The sequence below is a fragment of the Mustela putorius genome, unplaced genomic scaffold (assembly GCF_011764305.1).
Source record: "Mustela putorius furo isolate JIRA1106 unplaced genomic scaffold, ASM1176430v1.1 tig00003853_pilon_pilon_pilon, whole genome shotgun sequence".
Classification (NCBI taxonomy): Eukaryota; Metazoa; Chordata; class Mammalia; order Carnivora; family Mustelidae; genus Mustela; species Mustela putorius.
The window spans coordinates 70,187,417-70,209,544 of NW_025422005.1; the positions used below are offsets into that span (position 1 = coordinate 70,187,417).

At 37.3% G+C, this 22,128-nt stretch overlaps 1 protein-coding gene across 9 annotated transcripts in view; it reads right to left on the reverse strand.

Annotated features, from left to right (window-relative positions):
- TTLL7 (tubulin tyrosine ligase like 7) overlaps window positions 1-19,501 on the reverse strand; it is a 149,600-nt gene extending 130,099 nt beyond the window's left edge. For 7 of the 9 annotated variants that reach the window (XR_199427.3, XM_013056228.2, XM_004752722.3 and 4 more), the window contains exon 1: window positions 19,397-19,501. The gene's annotated coding sequence lies outside the window, so the exon portion shown is untranslated. Of the gene's footprint in view, window positions 1-4,566; window positions 4,661-7,166; window positions 7,250-19,396 lie in introns of all 9 variants that reach the window. The other 2 variants (XM_004752717.3, XM_004752718.3) reach the window with 2 other exon arrangements.
- Between the last annotated feature and the right edge of the window lie 2,627 nt (window positions 19,502-22,128).

Genomic DNA, 22,128 nt, shown 5'->3' on the forward strand with positions numbered 1-22,128 from the left:
TGGAAAGAACCTAGATGTCCATCAACAGATGAATGGATCAAGAAGATGTGGTATATATACACAATGGAATACTATGCAGCCATCAAAAGAAATGAAATCTTGCCATTTGCAACAACATGGATGGAACTAGAGCGTATCATGCTTAGCGAAATAAGTCAAGCAGAGAAAGACAACTATCATATGATCTCCCTGATATGAGGAAGTGGTGATGCAACATGGAGGCTTAAGTGGGTAGAAGAAGAATAAATGAAACAAGATGGGATTGGGAGGGAGACAAACCATAAGTGACTCTTAATCTCACAAAACAAACTGAGGGTTGCCGGGGGGAGGGGGTTTGGGAGAAGGGGTTGGGATTATGGACATTGGGGAGGGCATGTGATTTGGTGAGTGCTGTGAAGTGTGTAAACCTGGTGATTCACAGACCTGTACCCCTGGGGATAAAAATATATGTTTATAAAAAATAAAAAAATTAAAAAAAAAAAAAAAAAAAAAAGAATGTGGTGTATACATATAGATGGAATATTATTCAGCTTTAAAAAAGAAAGAAATCTTGCTCATATATGACAATACAAATGAACTCTGAGGACATTATGTTAGGTGAAATAAACCAGTCACCTAAGGACAAACATTGCATCATACCATCTTTATGAGGTATTTAAAAAAGCCAAACAAACGGAAACACAGGTGAAATGGTAGCTGCTAAGACATGAAGGAAAGGGCATATGGAGAGTTGCTATTCAGGAAACATTAAGTCTCAAAAGAAAAAAAAAAAAAAAATACTGATGGATGGGTCCCAGCCCCAAACATTCCAATTTAATTGGTTTGGAATGCAGCCTGGGCACAAAAACTTGTTAATGCTTGCATGTGATTTAAATATACAGCCAAGTTTGAGAACTGCTGTTGAAATAGATATGTTATTTTATTTAGTCCTTGTTGTGCCCGAGTTTTCGCGTCCGAGAGACCACCAAGGAGCCAACACTGATGCAATCACAGGAGGGTTTATTCGATAAGCTTAAGCTTGGGTCCAAGTATACCCTACACAGTGAGTAGGGACTTGGACCCCGAGCTTAGTTAAGGCAAGGGTATTTATGGGTTCCTGTTACCAAAGCAGGGTGGGGCTTCCTGGAACTAAAGTAGGGTGGGGGTCCTTAGAACTAAAGTAGGATGGGGCTTCCTGGAACTAAAGTAAAGTAGTGGAAAGTTCCGCCCTTGGGCACACGAGTCTGAGATGGCTGCCGGAGCTAAGATGGCTGTACCTATGCTAAGGCTAAACCTAAGGTGGGATTCCCTTGATTTTTCTTGGTCTCCATGGTCCTCAGAGACTGTATTATTACTTCTATTTTACAAAACAGGAAACTGAGACTCAGAGAGATACAGTAACTTGCCAAAGACCTAGATCTGTTCAACTCTCAAAACCTTCCCACTGTAGTATGTTGCCTTCTGAGTTGTAAATATCCTAAGGCCATCAGTCTGTTTCTTACAATCTTCAAATTCTGCTGAGAAAAAAAATCAACTAGTTGTTTTGCAAATCTGCACAGTGGTATTAAAGGGGTCTCCTTATGAATTCTGAACTCTGGTACAGGATTTTGTTTTTGTTTTGCTTTCAAAAACAAACCTTGACCCACAGAAGGTCATGAAATCAATTCAGTGAGATTCAATAGCATTTTTTAATTAAATAATAGAATAGATAAAAATGAAACATTGCCAAGCTATATTGCATGTAATAGAAAAAGTATTAACTGTAAGTACTGAGTCTTGAAACTTTTATTTCTGTGTGTGTATATGAGTGTGTGTATGTATGTGTGTGTGTGTGTGTTTGTGTGTGTGTGTGTAATGTGTAATATGGCAAGTAGTAAATCATATTTCTCACCATGAGTTGCAGCCAAATGTTTAAAAGTTATTCTAGTTGGGATAAAATCATAGGGTAAAAAGAAAATCCTGAAAACACTATTCATTTTTTTTTTATTTTTCATTTTTAAGTAATCTCTCACCCAATGTGGGGCTCAAACTCATAAGCCCTAGGTCAAGAGCCACATGCTCCATGACTGAACCAGCCAGGTACCCTTGTTATTCATCTTGTGAATTGTGTACACTTATGTTTAATTCTAGAATGTCTTCATTTGTTACCCAGCATTCAAACCACAGCTTAGTTGCCCCCTCCTTTTCTTCTATTTTCTAGGCAGAATTAACTGTTGGTAACTACTGTTAACAATATCAACCACACTGCATTATATTTTTAAAGTATTTGATTTAAAAAGAGCAGTGTCTCTCATTCTCAGAAATATGAAAAAACAAGAGCCTGATACATAGCACAGCTTAGTTTTGTTTTGTTTTTTTTTTTAACAATTAGGGACAGCAAGTCTCTATTATTTTATTCATGAAATTCTGATGATACAAAATATAAATTAAGAATGAATCACATCTTCTATCTTCCTGAATAAGCACAAATTAGCACTAGAGTTACTTTAACATCTGGCTTATCCACACCTAGTCTAGATGATAGTTTTCTGTGCCAAAGCCTATATCAAACAAGAAAGAAGACAAACTTTGAAATTAGGGCTATTGGTTTGGTTTACATTGCTTTTACCAGCCTACTCTTTTTTTTTTTTTTTACCAGCCTACTCTCTTATCTTATTCTAATATTAAATCACCTTCTCCAATTCCTATTGCTACACTCGCTATTAAATTAAATAAATTTATTGAGTACTTACCAAATAAAATGTGCTAAATAAGTTGTGATTTGTTTCCATTTTATGAATGATAATTGGAAAAAAAATTTGCTAAAATGCAAATCCAAAAGAACCAAAAAAATCTATTCTCTTGATCTTAAATTCTTAATCCCATCAAAGTTTTCATCATCTATATTCATTTAAATAAAGGCATTTTAAGTCTTTGAAATGTTGGGACTATTTAATCATTCAAGAAGGTACTTTAAAAATAAATATTATATATACACATATATAAGTATAAATATACAAATATAAAAACATATGAGTTTACTATCTTATATTCCTGGCCAGCCAAAAGTCAAATATTATCATAATAATCTGAATAATTAAGACTTAACAGATATCATCCACTATATCTAGTAAGTTCCAAGTAGCTACAGAAAAAACCATATAAATTTATATAAACTAGAACTAAAATTTATTTAACATTAGAAGAAAGTTAAAGTTATAATAGGACAGAAATGAAAATTAAAATTGGAAGAAAGCCAGAGAGCATGCTCCATAAAATCTATTTCAGTAATCTGTGTGAAAAATTCAGTCTTTCTGCAGTCTGAAAACTGCCAGTCTTTCTGAAAAGTTAACCTTTAAATTTTATAGTTACAAATTTATGCAATCTTAAAATGTGAAAAAGAAAACCACATACCATTTCTTTGTTTCAAATTTTTGGCCCCAATTCAATGGTTCTATGACCTTCTACATTATGCAGCTTCACATAACATTATGGGCCCATCTATTAGAGTCAACAGCCAGCCATGGTTGGAGCTGACTGGTAGACAGCATCACTGATTCATCTTAGGAAGAAACAGGCTGCAGCATCCACAGCTCTGGTGATGCCCAAAGAGGGTAAAGAACTGGTAACAAGCCAAGTATTTCCTCTTGGAGCACAGACAGAAGGACTCTATGTAGACATTACTAAAAACTTGCTACATTTGAATCTTAACTCAAATGTGGTACTTTGGGACCAGAAAAAGAGGTAGGGTACAATTAATAATTTCCAAAGCCATACCATGGTCCCAAGACTGGACAACTTAGGCATGTTTTTACAATACAACAATGTTTTCCTCGGTCATCTAATTCCAATAAAAAGAGTTATGTGACTATTTCACCTATACTATGCTAAATACTTAAGTTCACACTTTAAACATAACTCCCTCTAGATAGCCTATAACAAAACAATGAATTGTTTGTTTTCCTTAACAAGGAAAGCTTGTTTTCTGTAACAAACTTTATGTGACTTGTTTCACCTACGTGTGAAACAAGGTGTGACTATTTTCACCTATATGTGACTATTTCACCTATACTACACTAAATATTCAAGTTCTAACTTTAAATGTAACTCGCTCTAGGTAGCCTATAACAAAACAATGAATTTCTTATTTTCTTCATTTCAGTGCATTAGATTTTATATACTATTTATCTCACCTACCAACTACATATCTAAACATCATAGAGTTAAAATATCCCTTTATCTATTACGGAGTCTGAGGCAACTGCTTAAGTGGGCCATCAGGATAAAAAACGATGCAGACACCAGTCAGAAAGGGAGATTGAGTTACAAATGTGCCCAGGAGGCCTATATGAACCAAAGCAGCTCTCCTTTCTCAGCTTTCCATTCCATTTAGCTGACTCCTCAGCTAAGAATCCACGAATTAAAGAATGCAACCCAACCAAGGGACCCTAAACCAGAACCATATCCGAAACTCAAATGAGACAGGTAAGTGAAGGAAGAAAGGAAGCAAGGAAGGAAGGAAGGAAGGAAGGAGAAAAGAGGAAAAGAAAGAGAAAGGAAAAGAAGAAAAGAAATGAGAATAAAGAAAAGAAAGGAAAGGTTGCTCACCTTAATCACTCTTTAAAATGGTATACTGGAGATCTTATAGATCGTAGAGAAGAAATGCTCTTTGCCAAAAATCAAACAGCTTTCCTATGAGAAACTACAAATCCAATCATGAAAGCAATATTAATAAGTAGGTGGTATAAATCTAATCTTTAATCTTTCAATATTTTTATAATTGGCTTTTCTAATTCATTTTATAACTCATTTTTTAAGGATCGGTTTAAATCAAAAGTATACCAGAAAGCATTCCAATAAAACAAGAGGTGTTTTCATATTTGTAGAAGGTGAAGTAAATGAGAACTAAAATTTATTTTATTTAACATATAATACTATGTATTATTAATTATTAATATCTAATAATTATATAATTAGTAGAATTATATTATGTATATATTATAAACAAATGAGCCTTTATTAAAACCTGGACATTCTAATCTGGCAGTCATAAAAATGGAAATTTCTCATGTGAAAGACATTTGGCTATGTTATTATCAAATTAGTTGCCTATAATTTCAAAATAGTTAAGGGGGCTAGGATATAAACTTGATCCTAATTCATTCATTAGTTCAACACATATTAAAAGTACCTAACTGACTCTGACTCTGAACCTACTAAATTAGTTTGGACAAGAAAGATCTGGGCTTTTCACTGAAGCAGAGAGAAGGGAGTGTGCTCTAGCCACTGCAGACAACCACAGTGAAATCTGAGTTAGTCCTCATGAGTCACCCCAGAAGGCTTTTAATGATGTGGAAAATGGATAGGAACTGTAGGACTTGCTTAAGGCATTCTCAAGGGATTACTACTGAAAGAAAATTCTACTCTAATAAGGACTCAAAAGATTTTAAAAAATCAAACACTGATTTACGTTGTTTTGATAGTTGACTTTAAAAGACTACTAAGGAAGAAAATGAACCTTCCGGAATGTTTGCAAAATTACTACAAATTAATGTTATTGCTCTGTTCAAAAAAATCTAGGGCCTAATTCAACTTTTACTAAGTGAGAATTTACCAGACCCCAACAATCTGGGGCCTCCCAGATAGCCTCCTTCTATAAAGACTTGACTGATGGTTTTAAAAACACTGTAGAAAAAATAATTTGGTCTGAAGAAAAAAAAATAAAATGTTTCTCTACAAGAAAGGTGGAAGTGGTAGTTCCATGTCTTTTAATTGTAAAGAAGACAGTGCCGCCTTAAATAAGCATTTGAAGCCACATTCTGCATCATAAGTTTGGGACTTCCATCACCCACTTCTGTGGTGCAAAACTGACTTTGGAGGAAGTTTTAAAACTAGCCTAGGGTCGTTCCTTTAGTGCAGATCTGCAACAGCCTTCTAGTTAGGTAACAGAAATTTGATAAGATCCCGTCATTCAACACAGCAGACTCTCAAATCATGGGATTCTTTACTTGACTGAAAACAAATTAATTTGAGGGAATAAAGCCTCAAATGCATTGCCCCTCAAAATAATATGCGTGAAGGAATTCCTAAAAGATATGCAGAACTTTCATTCTTTGAGACACTATAATGTCCATTCCTGAATGAAGCCAGCTTATCAGAGACTATGTGCCGGGCCCACACCACAGCCACCCTAACAGAACTGCTTTAAGAAAAAGAATAGTTATTTATTGAGCACATACAATCTTTACCAAGATAGATGTTATTCTCAGGTTAGAGAAGAAAATAATCAGATCTCAAGAGGTTATTTCCCCCCAAAGACACAAAGCCACATCATGGGCCTAGATGAAGGACATTATGAAAAATGGCCCAATGAATCCTGCTAACTTTAGGTGTAAGAGTATTGAGGAAACTGTATTACACTATACTGAATCCACTTTTAAGGAAACTATAGGAAAAAATTCATTCTGGATTCATAACAGGAACAGCTTTGTTCCTCTTGGGCAACTGGTTTGTTTTTCTCATGGATGAGCTTTTCAATCATCACATTTTTCATGTTTTCCTCTTTGCCTGGAAATTAGAAAACTCAAAATTAAGTGTGTGCCCAGCTCTAATACACATACAGGATTTCAAACATGGATTTTATGAGCTAATGTTTCTCCTAGCTCCTTTCATCTTATTTTATTTTTCATTGATATTCTCAGATTCAAAAATCTCATACGTTCATCCTATTATGAACTATGTATCTTCAAATGTTATTTTGCAAAATCTTGCAAAAACTCTCCAAATTATACATTATACAATAAATAAATTATATTCAATAAAGTACTAGGGAAAAGTACAAATGAAAAACCATTTATAATAATCAAAATCAAAGACAATAATTCAAATATCTCCTATACTATCTTTGAGTCAATTCTTGACAAAACACTTTAAATTACTTCTTCCTTGCATAAGCAATCACAGAATTAACATTATAATTCTATATGTGGATTTATTAAAGTTAGAATGCAGATAATTTTGAGGGATTTCATTTCACAAAGAAGGTTCTATTGGTCTTTTTATCATATTTACCCTTGGGGAAAGGAATACATATTGATGAGTCATTGTGGAGGAAAAAGCATCTTTAGTTATAAGTCTTAGTAGAGAAAAAGGAAAACAAACACATGGAACAACTTGGTTAAATCAATGCCAGTGGGAGAGGCACATACCCATGCCTTTGGCTTTACTTTTCTCCTTGTCTTGGTTGTCTTGGTAGTGAGTCTAATTCGTTGGTACTGGAACTCTTCACACTCTGTAAATTTTGACTTTTAGTTTTGGTAGGTTATATCTACTAATATTTACCCTACTAGAAACTAAAATTGATATATGCTGAAAACCATTTGTGTATCAATAAAAACATTTTTTAAAAGATTTTATTTATTTATTTGACAGAGATCACAAGCAGGCAGAGAGGCAGGCAGAGAGAGAGGAGGAAGCAGGCTCCCTGCTGAGCAGAGAGCCCAATGCAGGGCTCAATTCCAGGACCCTGAAACCATGACATGAGCCGAAGGCAGAGGCTTACCTCACTGAGCCACCCAGGAGCCCCAAGAAACATTTTATTTTTAAATAACTATATGTTTAAAAAAAAAAAAAAGAAAGAAAGAAAGAACAGAAAGAAAGAGAGAAATGAGTGGTGCTTTGTACTTTTATTTTTTTTAAGATTTTATTTTTTTTATTTGACAGAGACAGACACAGCAAGAGAGAGAGAACACAAGCAGAGGCAGAGAGAGTGGGAGAAGCAGACTTCCAGCTGAGCAGGGAGCCCAATGTGGGGCTCAATCCGAGGATCATGACCTGAGCTAAAGGCAGACACTCAAAGACTGAGCCACCCAGGTGCCCCAAGTGCTTTGTACTTTTTAAAATCTCTTTAACGTCTTGCTTCATAGAGCAGATTCTCATATCCACTTCTGCATATATTCTGAGAAGTTGTTTTTGTTGGAAGTACATGAAAAATTTGGCTGCACAGAGATATGTAGTGGAAAAAGAAGCATTTTAATAGCCTGCTCAGGTAATTATGGATATTTGGATTTAAAACAACACCCAAATTCAATGAATTGTAGTTTCTTAGTAGCACATGAGGCTGGTAGTATTCTAATAAGCAGACCCAAATAAAGAAAGCACAACAGAAAGGAAACTACAACTATTATCCCTCATGAACCTAAATGCAAAAACCTTTAATAAAATTTTAGCAAATCAAATGCAACATTATGTGTGTGTGTGTGTGATGTGTTTATATGACCAAAAAGGATTTAATCCATGTGTGCAAGGTTAATTCAATATTCAAAAACTAATCAGTGTACTCCACCATATCAAGAGGATAAGGAAAAAGTCGTACGTTCACATCAATTAATGCAAAAATAAATCTGATGTAATTCAACTTTCATTCAGGATAAAAAGTATCAGTACACGAGAATCAGAAGGGGAATCTTCCCAACCTAATAAAGAACATCTACAAAAAGCCTACAGTCAACATCATGCTCAACAGTAAAAGACCAAATAATTTTCCTTTAAGATCAGGAACAAGGTGGGGATGTCCACTCTCACCATTCTTATTTGGCAATACTAGATTTTCTAGCACATGCAATAAGGCAAGAAAAACAATTAAAGATGTACTTTAATTTTAACAGACTGAAAAGAAAGAAAGAGTCTTGGTTTGCAGATGATAAAGAAAAAAAAAAAATTCTCAAATGCTCTACAATCCTAGATCCAAAATGTGCCTTCAGTAAGGTTTCAGGATACAAGATCAATACATGGAAACCAACTGCATTTTTATGTATTGACAACAAACAAATGGAAACAAATTAAAATGAATGTCATTTACAGTTACTTCAAACAAAATGAAGTAATTAGGCTATTCTAACAAAGGGACTCCTGGGTGGCTCAGTTGATTAAGCATCTGTCTTTGGCTCAGGTCCTGATCCCAGGGGCCTAGAACAGAGTTAGGCATCTAGGCTTCTTGCTCAGCAGGAATACTGCTTTTCCCTCTGCCTGTTGGTCCCCTACTTGTGCTCACCCATGTTCTCTCTTACTCTCTTTCTCCTGACAAATAAATGGGTAAGATCTTAAAAAAAAAAATTCTAACAAAACATGGGTAATATCTGTATAATGAAAATTATAAATTGCTAATTAAAAAAATCAAAGAAGACCTAAATCCTGAAGACATTCCATGTTTACAGATTGGAAGAATGAACATAGTAAATAAGTCAAGTCTCCCTAAATTGTTGTACAGGTTTAACACAATTCCTATTAACATATGCTTAAATTAAAACAACTAAATTCTCACACTGGACATTTTAAAAAGTGACTCCTCAAAAAAAAAATTCTTTAAAAATTCAGTTTAATTTGTTGAATAATTACACTAGTCATCATAATTCCATAATCTCAAAAATAATCATGTATGCTTTAAAGTATAAGGTAGGAAAGAATTAGTAAACAGCAACTTGGAACAATTCTGTGAATACAATTTTAAAATGCTAAAAGTAATCAATGCTACATAGGCAACAAAAGCAAAAAAAGAAAAATGGGACTATAGTAAACAAATATTTTTGTACATCAAAGGACACAATCAATAGTGTTCAAAGGCAAACTATGGAGTAGGAGAAAATCATATATCTGATAAGGAGTTAATATCCAGAATATAGAAAGAACTCCAACAACTCAAAAACAAACAAACAAACAAAAATCCAATAACCAAATTTTTAAAAAATGGAGAAAGAACCTAAGTAGACATTTCTCCAAAGATGATATACAAACAGCTGACAGGCACATGAAAAGATGTTCAATAGCACTAATCATTAGAGCAAAGCAAATCAAAATCGCAATGAGATATCCACCTCATACCCATTAGGATGACTACAATAGAACAATTAATCAATTAATTAATCAATAACCAGTGCTGGTGTGTGTGTGGAAAAATTAGAATCCTTACACACTGTTGGGAATGTAAAATAGTGCAACCGCTATGGAAAACAATATGAAAGTTTTCCAAAAATTTAAAAATAGAACAACCCTGTGATCCAGTAATCTACTTCTGGGTATACATCTAAAAGAATTGAAAGCAGGGCCTCAGGGAGATATTTGCACAATTATGTTCATAGCAGCACTATTTTCAGTGACAAAAAGGTGAAAGCAACCCCAACTGTCCACTGACAGATGAATGTATAAACAAAATGTGGTCTACATATACAATGGAACATTATTAAGCTTTAAAAGAGAGGGCAGGGGCACCTGGGTGGCTCAGTGGGTTAAGCCTCTGCCTTCGGCTCAGGTCATAGTCTCAGAGTCCTGGGATAGAGCCCCGCATCAGCAATCTCTGTTCAGCAGGGAGCCTGCTTCCCGTCTCTCTCTCTCTGCCTGCCTCTCTGCCTACCTGTGATCTCTGTCGAATAAATAAATAAAATCTTTTAAAAAAATAAAATAAAATAAAAAAGAGGGCGATCCTCACATATACTACAAAATAGATGAACCTTAAGGCATTACATTAAGCGAAATAAATCAATCACAAAAAGACAAATACTGTATGATTTCATTTATATGATGTACCTAGAAGTAGTAAAATTCATAAAAAAAAAGAAAAAAAATTCATAAAAACCAGGGACTTGGGGAGGGGAAATGAAGGTTGTTAAATGAGTATAAAATTTTAGATTTTTAAGATGAGAAAGTTCTGAAGATCTGTTTCACAACAAAGTAATTATATTTAGCACTACCAACTGTACTTAAAAATGGCTAACAGTAAATTTTATGTCATGTATTTTTTATAACCATAAAAACTATATAAAAATAATACTAAATAGGGCGCCTGGGTGGCTCAGTGGGTTGGGCCTCTGCCTTCGGCTCAGGTCATGATCCCAGGGTCCTGGGATCGAGTCCCAGATTGGGCTCTCTGCTCAGCAGGGAGCCTGCTTCTTCCTCTCTCTCTTTCAGCCTGCCTCTCTGCCTACTTGTGATCTCTGTCTGTCAAATAAATAAATAAAATCTTTTAAAAAAATACTAAATATTAAGTGGAAGAAAAAGCTGCATTTGTGGAATCCCTAAAAAATGTCAGAAATCACCCAGAAAAATACATAAGTCACAATATTTTCATTTTACTCTGAAAGAAAAAGTTATTACCTTTTTCTTCTGGAAAGCATGATAAACAATTTCATAATACCATAATATGCTCGGTTATATCAAAGGGAGGAAAACTACTGGACCATTAGGTAATTTTATCTAGAGATCTAAATATATATATAAACATGGATATTGCTAAGTCTATTTGCTTAATTTTATTCCCAATAGAAGCTACACTTTAGGGATGCCTGTGTGGCTCAGTCAGTTAAGCTGCTGCCTTCGGCTCCAGTCATAATCCCAGGGTCCTAGTATCCAGTCCTTCATCAGGCTCCTTGCTCAGTCAGGAGCCTGTTTCTCCTTCTGTCTGCCACTCGCTCTGTTTCCTCTGCTTGTGCTTGCTCTCTCTCTCTCTCTCTCTCTCTCTGACAAATAAAATCTTTTAAAAAAATAAAAGGAGCTACACTTTAGGAATCTTACTTCATATTTATATTTATTCTGGTTCCTTATAGATTCTAAAAACAAAATTCACAGATATACTCTTAAGTACATTATTGAAATAAATATGCTATACTATAACCAATGAGGTACACATTTAACGTTTAATTCCTTAGTTGAGGATGAAAATAGCTATCACATATTCTATGCCCAAGATAAATTTTTAAAAAAGAGAAAATGCCTCCTATTCTGAAATGACAACCCCCTCACATATGGAGCAGTAAACTTTTCTTTCTTCCTGAAATACTCATTTGGCACTGATTTTCGACAAGTGAAAAAGCTTTTCCACACACTTACAGTCCACCTCATTTTTAAGAAGCACTGATCACCCCTCTTTTTTTTTTAAGATTTTATTTATTTATTTGACAGACAGAGATCACAAGTAGGCAGAGAGGCAGGCAAAGAGGGAGAGAGAAAGCAGGCTCCCTGCTGAGCAGAGAGCCCAATGCGGGGCTCGATCCCAGGACCCTGAGATCATGACCTGAGCTGAAGGCAGAGGCTTAACCCACTGAGCCACCCAGGTGCCCCATGATCACCCCTCTTTCAAACTTTCCTTAATATTTAAGATGTCTACTTTCCTTTAATTCTTATAACAAGTTGCAGAAATAACTTGTTTTGATTTTCCAAAAATAATGGGTTGAAATGTGTGTGTTGACCTAGGGGGATTCTGATGTGGACTAAATGTAGATGTCAGAGATTTTAAAAAGTATTCAGTGGGGGCACCTGGGTGGCTTAGTTGGTTAAGCTTCCAACTCTTGATCTCAGCTCAGGTCTGGATCTCAGTGTCATGAGTTCAAACCCTGCATTGGGCTCCACACAGAATATGGAGCCTACTTAAAAAATATAAAGGGGTGAAAAAATGAATGAATGTTCAATGAATTTGACAAATTATTTTTACCTCAAATATCCTAAAAGAAGTAAAACTATTAAAACTATTAATTAAATGAGTAAAAGTCATTCTTTTGTTAATATATAATAGTAAATATGAGCATCTATTATCAAAATTAGTATCTAAAGGGGCAGCTGTAGATCAATTTTTTTTAAGATTTTATTTATTTATTTGACAGACAGAGATCACAGGTTGGCAGAGAGGCAGGCAGAGAGGAGGAAGCAGGCTCCCTGCAGAACAGAGAACCCGATGCGGGGCTCGACTCCAGGACCCTGAGATCATGAGCTGAGCCAAAGGCAGAGGCTTTAACCAACTGAGCCACCGAGGCGCCCCATAGATCAATTTTTAATTGTACTATGGGCATACAAATTATACCTCTTTTTCTCACTTGATTTTTTTATGTTGAAATTAAGAAACAATATTTAGTATTCTAAATTGAGACATACTAAGTAACTAAATGTTATCATCTTGCATGTGATCAAACCTAAAGCTAAATAAAAATGCCCCCATCTGGTTTCATGTAAATTGAGCTGATTATAGAAAGTTTCCAATTTCTATCATTCCTCTCCATAAAGTAGCTCGCTAGCATATATTTGTTGGGTAACTGCAGACTGACTGATTCTAAATATAAACTGAGTTGTGTGCTAAAATTATTGTCCTGATTTTTTAAGCAATCGCTATGAGTATCACACATGGTTACAGATTTTATTAAGTACCTTGAAAAAATAGTTTAAATAATAATGACAAAACTACACATGAAAATTTTCCCATTAAACATAATGATTCAAATTAAATCCATAGTTGCTAACTTCTAATACTCCACACATATGGTCATCCATATCATAAAACCCATCAAACTGAGTATTAGGACCACATCAATTAAAGTAGATTTTACACCAAAAAGTTTTAAGTAAGATCACTTCTTTTACAAAAGAAACATGGTACTACCTTAAAAGAGAGGTATACTTAAGCACTCTAAAATTCTAATCTAACAAAAAGCCTCAAAATAATCTTGAAGCTGTTTCCTGGATTACTGCTGATCCATCTTCCAAATCTACAAATGTTCAATTTACTTTAAAAAGTCCATTTCACAAAAATACACTAATGGAGAAGGAGAATTTGTGTAAAAATAAGCTAATGCCATCTTATTGAATTAGATGTGACATAGGCCAGACATTGCAAAGTAGTGGGTAAAAGAGATAGAAATGTTTGAAATAATCCTTTGTCAAACATAATATTCCATTTTACATGGCTAAGCAGAAGAACAAAATAACATAGAAGTTTGGAAACTCAGGAGCCACAACACAATTTTTTAAAAATCCAACAACATGGATGGTTCAATGTACCCAGTGAACCAAGAATACCATCAATTTCAAAGGGAAGGAGTTCTCAGACCTCTGGGTCAGCCTTGGAGAATACCCAGTGATCACTTAACCACCACCTAACTCCAAACCTTCAAAGGAGTCAAAGGAACATAGGTCAATCAGCCACTTGCAACAAAAAGTGAAGGAAAAAAGAGTAAAACTGTTTTATCACTCACCGCCCCAGAGCCCAAACAATCCCAACACTTTGTCTTTGTCAACGACTATGTATACTATGGTGGGAGTGTGTAAACAAATAATGTTAAATGGGAATTAACAGAAATAAGGGTAGTGGAGAAAAATAGGCAAGCATATTTAAATTTAAGTTGTTTTACTTTAAGTTAACCCTAGGGAAACTGTTGGCTGAGCCCAGTTCAACTTTGACAGATAATACCTAAGAGGAATGGAAATAAATTTGCCACTTTCTAAGAGCTTAAGGAAATTATTTTAAATAACAAGTCTCAACTACGCCGAGGACAAATTCTCCCTCAATATCCAACCTCCACCAGAAATCATCTGTCAGGTCCGAAGAAGGAGGGTACTATTTTGGATTTGTAAAGTTGATGCTTCAGTTTTCATTTCCTTTCAGGTCTCCCAAGACTAATAGTGCATTATAAAAACCTGCATATGCTCCATACTTGTGCCCTCAAGGCACGTTCATATCCCAGTGATTCTACTTCCAATGGTCCCCAGTGACTCTTAATGGCCTCCCTGCCTCAATGGCTTCTGATATTCCAAGTAGGATGGGGGTAGGTCCAGGGGAAGCACAGGTGAGAGACTGTTCAGAGGAATAAGAGACCCAGCTAAAGCAAAGGAGGTAGTGTCACTGATCACAACTGTGGGAGTAAAGGAGGCATAGTCTCTCTCCTCCTTCTAGGGAATTTCCTTTAGTGGAGGATTACTGGAAACAAGGGGAAGGTAGAGGGTTACTGGAAACAAGGGGAAGGAAGCATCTGAATGCTCAGGGGAAATGCTGGGAATGTTCTGTGTCTCCCAAACGCCGCTGTTCTCAGAGGCTGTCTCTAGCAATGTACAAGGCAGAGTGGGCAGAAGTCGTCGAAGTCCACCACACTCTCTTGTACTTTGTAACCAGGGCTTCTGCTGAGAACTGAAAGGAGATTTGAAATTCCCACCCTCACCTACGTGGATTCTCTAAACTTAGAGTGCAAGAGTAAGTTCCCATGCTTTACATTGCCAGGAGACTGATACAGGAGGACAGAAGAAGTTGAAGACTTCTTCTTCTTTCAACAAGAAGTTGAAAGACATAAGGGTGGGGGTAGATACTTGAAGGGAGGGTGGAGGGAAGGAAATTGAGGCCCACAAAGGCAATGCTAAAACCAGAAGGTAGTCCATCATATATTCCCTTCACTGACTATAAACTCTTGCCAACTCACCAAACATGCTCTCCCACTTCATTTATATCTTCTCTCCTCAGGCCCCAACTGCCTGCCTTTCTCCCACTGCTCCTGAATTTTTTTTTGTAATTGAAGTACAGTTGACAGACAATATTACATTAGTTTCGGGTATAAAACAAAGTGATTTGACAATGCTATACATTATGCAATGCTCACCACTGCACCAAATAAGTAGAGATATCATCTGTCACCATAAAAAGTCATTATAATATTATGGACTATATTCTCTATGTTGTCCTTTTCATCTGCATGGCTTATTTATTTTATAACTGGAAGTCTGTACCTCTTAATCCCTTTCATCTGTTTTGCCCAGTAGCCATGACTAAAATAGTTTTTCTAATCAAAAGAGGAGAGTGCCTGAAAAAGTATAATCTGAGGACCCACAAATAGGAGTGTTAGTTAATTAACAATATGCCAGTATCTTATAATTTGTGATATCCAAAGAACATACAGAATCTAGTGGAGTTTCAAAAGTTGCATAAAATGGTCAAACTACACATCGTAAGAAAAAAATAACTGTAACTGTGTGATGGATATTTATTAGACTTAGTGTGGTGATCGTCTGCAATACATGTAAGTATCAAATCATTATGTTACACCTGAAACTGATGTTATATGTCAATTATACCTCAATTTTTAAAAAAAAAAAATTTTTTTTTTAAAAATTGAACTAAGATTTCATATTTTAACCCAGAAATTTCATTTCTGAGGCTCTGTAGTAAGAAACCAACTTCTAAAATATAGATAAAAGTTTATGAACAAAGACGTTCACCACAGTGTTAATTATTATCATCAAAAATGTAGCAACACTGAGAAATGGTTAAGAAATATCGTACATCTACCTAATGGAAAAATACATAGATATTTTAAAAGTTTACTTTCCAGTTGTAAGTAAGTGAAATTTAATGTTATAAAATTTAAAGTAAAAATATTTGTAAAAGTTATATATAAATATCATGATTAAAACCATGCACAGAAAAGAGTGGAAGAAAATATCAAAACCATATCAAAATATTAATAGTGCCTGTCTTTAGTACAAGTATGGTGATTTTTTTTCCTTTTTATATTCTTATAGTTTGTAAATTGTTCATAATTCTAAAATGGAAAGGGAACACTTTTAAAAGGGCAAGTTTCTTTGAAAAAGGAAAAATGTGACTTGTGTAGAAAACTCTTTCTGGGTTCAGTTGACAATTAATCCTCTTCATATTAGCACCCAGGAACAAAAGCATTTTCTGGAAGGGCAGTTGGAACAAGGAATATGGAGAATGTGAGCAAGACCAGCCAAAGAGAAACGGCCTGCTTAGTAACCTACACTGCTAGTTCCCTATCTATGACTACCAGAGAGGAGCAGAGTTCAGTGCCTGATATGCAAGGTTCTTCACGATTTGTCACTGTGCATTCAAACAGTATATGAGCACTTAGCTGAATTTCCTTGTCTGGCTTTGTCTTTCCTGTGCAAATCCTTCCCATCTGGCAGAGTAATTTAATTCACTTCCATCCATGAAGAGTTTCTGATTCTCTTATGAAATCAGCCTCTATGATTTCTCCTTCTTTGGGGGTTCATATAGCACTTATAGCACCACCTTTCCCTGGTATTAGGCCAATTCTAATTATTTTGTTATTTATTCATGTGTAAGTAAATACCTCCCCAGCTAGACTTTAAGTTCCTCGAAGTCAAGAGTTTGAAAGGTCTGCAGACAGTAATCATTCAACAAATACATACATTATATAGAAAGAGAGAGAGAAGAGTGAGAAAAGATGCAGTGCTAAAGTCGGGTTGGTATTATATTCAGACTTGGTGATGTCTTCTAAATAAAATGTGTTGCCTCTGCTTTAAAATGTTCCTACTGGGGTGCCTGGGTGGCTCAGTGGGTTAAGCCTCTGCCTTCAGATCAGGTCATGGTCTCAGGGTCCTGGGATCGAGGCTCACATCCAGCTCTCTGCTCAGCAGGGAGCCTGCTTTCTCTTTTTTCTCTGCCTGCCTCTCTCCCTACTTGTGATCTCTCTCTCTCTGTCAAATAAATAAATAAAATTTAAAAAAAGAAAAATGTTCCTGCTGACCATCACTAGGACATGCACTTTCTTTCTTTCTTTTTTTCTTTCTTTCTTTCTTTCTTTCTTTCTTTCTTTCTTTCTTTCTTTTTTAAAATAGCAGTGGGATCGTAGTTTTGCTTATTTACTCATACCAATTCTGCCATCCTCCTTATAGTTAAACAGATTGGACTGCAAGATGCCTCACTGAGGTTCAGGATATAGTCAACAACCACATAATCAACAAAAAGAAATGACCTCCAAGAAATCAAATTTGATTCATCACATGATACTACTACTCTTACACCCTTGTGTGAACAACATATATAAATTTCTACCTCCGTTTTATGGCCTTATTTAGGCAATGGGCTTTAGTCTCTCGATATCCTCATTAATAATTCTTCAATGTAAATAGGTCAATACTTTAGAAATGACAGACTAAGATGATTACGTTCCTATCTGCCATCAAGTACTCTTCCAGTACTTGGAGATAATGAGCATTTGTACTATAGCAACCTGCCTCCGGAGACATCAAGAAGAGTTTCACATCTTAAGGGAGAATATATAAATCATAAATGAAAGCAAATCCAATGGCCAAACAACAGACAAAGAAAAACCCAGCATCCATTATTTTTTCAGAAGGAGTATACAGGTCAATACAATTGTAGACTCTGAAGGGCAGAGCAAAAACAAATCAATGCAGTTTCCCTGTATCAGAACTACGTTTTGCTACAAATCACATATTTTTGTAAGTAAATGTTTGTCCAGATTCCACCACTTACTAGCCATGTGATCTTGAACCTTATATTTCAGTTACTTAGTCTGCAAAATAGAGTTATCACCTACTATGCAAAATCACAGTAGAAACGAATCAAATAACATTATCAGTCTGAGTTTATCAGTCACCCTATCAGGGAATGACACACCCCACAAAAACAGTTCAGTCACACACCTCATGAACTAGATAACTGTTCTTTTGCAAATGTTTCCATTAAGTTTTAAAAAAGAAAAACATTTCCAGGTGTTTTGTTTTATTTTACTTTCCTAATTGATTTTTCCAACATTTGAGCATTCATCACATATCACTGCCAAAAATGCATTAAACATCTGCTAGACCTAGCTCTCCTTTGCAATGTTGTCTGGATATTTTTTGACATATGTTCTCTAAGAAAATGGTTTTTTCCCCACATAATTCAAAGCCCTTTCTTACTAAAAGAACAATAATTCCATATACAGTAAGTTTACAGGTTGTTGCTAATTGTTTGAGATCACTCTTATGGAAAATTAATTTTGTTTAATATCTAATGAGCCATCTATATGATCACTTACATTTGGGACATACAGCTCTGTAATACAGAGGAAGATCCATGGGCTTTGGGGTTAGGGAGACTTGTATTCAAATTCCTGTTCTGTGACCTTGAGCATGTAATTTAACTTCCAGGCTCCTCACTTTCCACCTTTGGTTCTGGGTAGTTGTGATGATTTAATAATACATCTAAAAGTAAGTGTCTAGACTCTGAAAGTATGATTTCCTACCTCCCTTACATCTTCTCCTCCTCTGCCAAGACCAAGCAAACCCACTCTGAACAAGACAACTTGGACGCCGCATCTGTTTCACACATCAGCAGGGGAATGCTATGCAATCAAAAAGGGAGCGGACGATGGCTTCAATTAGGTACCCAAGGGAGCAAGAAGTAAAGAAACTGATAGGTATAGACAAGGGCCCCATACTTCACTCGCATGTGGGAAAAAGACACTAATCTGACACACTTTAAAGACTGCACGGCACACTCACAGAGGTTGGTACCACGCTCTGGGAAAAAGACGGAATTACGGAACAAGCCAGCAGGGAGCCTCCTTGTTCACCCGACCCGACCCCACCCGCCCGGGTGGTACCTCAGAAGCCTAGACACTGAGGTGACAGCACAGCGACTGACCTCGCCCCCCCCCCATACACACCCTCCCCCATTCTACCCAAATTTCTCTCGGGGTGCGAATGGTGCTGAATCATTAGTCCTAACAGTAGCAGTTCCCGGTTCCGCCGCTCCCGCGAGAGCCAGTGTCCCTAGGGCTGTGCCCGTCCCTGGTGGGGGCCAAGACCTCGGGGCGGTGGGGGCAGTGAAAGGGGGTCGGGGAGGATCGGGGCAGCAGGTACTCACCCGGGTGAGGAAAGCCCAGCCCCGGTCCTCACCCCCCGCTGCAGGCGGTCCCTCCGCGGCCCCTCCGCTTCCCGGTTTCCCGCGGGCGGTTGCCCCCCGGGCCCGGCAGCCTGCGCTGGTGGTCCGGTGCTCCGCCCGCCCGCCGCCCGAAGCAGCCACGGCTCGGGGCTCCGGCGCTCCACCCGGAGCAGCTGGAGCAGCTGTCGCTGCCGAAGGGGGTGGCGGCTACCGACGGGCCAGACCATTCGCGGGCTGCGACCGGGGGTGCGCGACGTGCGGAGCGGGGCGGACGTGGAGGGCGCCGGGGACCGGCGACGGTTGGGAGGAACCAAGAACGAGGGGAATCCTCAGCCTCCCAGCAGCGCCGGGAGGGCTTGGGGGCAGAAGCGACCAACAGAGGAGCAGCCGTTCTCCCTGACTGTTGACTGAACACAACGACCCCTTCTCTTTTCCGGGCACCCCCCTCCGGGCCCGCCTTGGTTCCGCTCAGGACTCCTTTAGACCGCGGCCAACAGAGGACCTAGCAACGGGCGCGCCTGGGCGGTGTCCCCTCCTGGGGAGATGCGAAAGGGCGCTGGCCCAGCCCTGCCTTCGTGCCACCTCCTGCTCCAGAGTGGGGTCCTATGGCGCAGGTTTCTGGGGCATATCTTACTCTAGACGTCTGGCCACAAAACAGAGAGGGACATCTGGGTCCTTGAAGGGGCTCCTTGGATCTTTTACTTAAGCATCTTTGTGGACCAAAGAATTAAAAGGTATCTAAGCCCAGCCTGAGAGGTAGAAAATAAAATTAAATGAGCCCCCCTCCCCCATCCAATAGGTGCTTGTTAGATACGGGAAAGTAAGGGGCAGTCTTGAATCACAGAGTTACTGCTCCACAAATGTTGAACCACTACAGTTGGAAAATGTACATTTAGGAAACCCTTTTAACAGTTCTATAAAAGATTCAACAAATTCAAAAATACTTCAGGTTCACTTTCCACCATTTTAAAGATTAGTGTCTTGGGAGTGAGGAGGAAATCATACCCTTATATGAAATGAACTTTTATAGAACTGGAAAGAGAAGTTCCTGCCACGACATCCCTTACACTTTTATGAAAGCACTCACGTGGTCCCTGCCCCTTTCACACCCAGGCTCAAGCAGGTTCATTTCAGACCATGGTGAAGGTGGAGACAAATGGATAGTTTTCCTTATAGAAAGAAAAAAAAGAAGAAGACTTGACAACTACCTTTAAAATATAATTTAAAGGTGCGGGGGTAAAGACCCTCCAAATACCTGTTAAAAGCCCTTCCACTGTTAAAAACCATTTACTCTGAATTAAGGATTTCTTTTTAATTAAAAACCATTTACTTTGAATTAAGGTTTTGTCCTTTTTTGAGTTAACATAGTTTTTTTAACATAAATTGAGCACTGCTATGGACTACACTGAGTGTTTCCAGTTTTAATCCTTCATTTATTCTAAAAACTCCTGTAAAACTGGTGACATCATTGCTATTTTTAAAATAGACTTGGGTCAGAAAGTTTATTGTGCTGGGTTCACGTCTCATAGTTAATGAGTGGCAGAACAAACATGCAATCTGGAGTTTTTAACTAGTGTCTTTCTGCTAGAATGCTCCGGGAAACATACACTAACCCTTACCATATCCAAGATTGGCCCTTGAATGTGAGTTTATTTATCCTCTCTTTATGAAAACTAGGTTTCATGGTGGAGAAAAGGACATTTAAATATCTAAGGTGCATGTCACCCTGAGGTTAGAAGTAGGGATCTGAGAAAGTGGGCTGTATTGCACCCAGAATTAACCTGGAAACATCAGGTTAATTTTTTTTTTAATTAAAAAAAAAAAAAAAAAACCTCATGGTTAGCATCACATGAGGGTTAGGAGGAATTCACTACCTTTTTATTAATCATTTTTACATCATCATTTATACTATATTGTGCATTATACTACCCTTAAACTATTATTCTACATTAAGCTTTGTGCTATTATTCTTCCCAAAAAGGAGCAAGAGTTTTTAAATGGACTTAATGTCATGGGTCCTCATATACTTTACCAGGATTTAAAGAAATAGGCCATTAATAACCCTCACATCATGTTAAGGAAACTTTTTGAGAAATAAGGAATAAAATTTAATGGTTACCCCATATTGTGCCATTGTTACTATGTTAACTGTTATTGTAATTGTTCACACATCAGTACCAGCAAAACAGAAATCCCCAGAGTGCCATGTTGCTGAGGAGCTAGAGTTCTAGATCCCTAGTGAGGCTAGACATCTGTGACTCAGGGCTGGGATGCCCTCAGCCTCAGAAATATGTGATTTTTCTCCCCATATGCAGTTTCACTTTCAAAGGAGACCAAAAAAAGGAACAGAATTGCAGTAGACAAGATGCATTTTGAATTAGTATTCTCTCTCTGACTGATAGGGATATGTGAAGGAAGGAAAAGGTCTCAGGTGGTTTACCTAAGACCAAACTTTGATTTAGAAGCTGGTTACCCATGACATTTCCCGCCATCTGTCTGTATAAGTTGAACTTCTTGGAGGGTATGTTTCTGAATGAAGAAGGAAGGGGACATTTTGTGTTGGTGGCCTTGAGAAACTGTCAAAAGGAATGAAGGGATGTGTGATGCCTGCATTCCCTCCTCTCCCACAGAGTCTTCAAATGCTTTTGAGCCCATTGGGGAAAGAAGTTAGGGTCAGAAACTAAGGAATTATTTTCACAAATGACTTCGTGCAA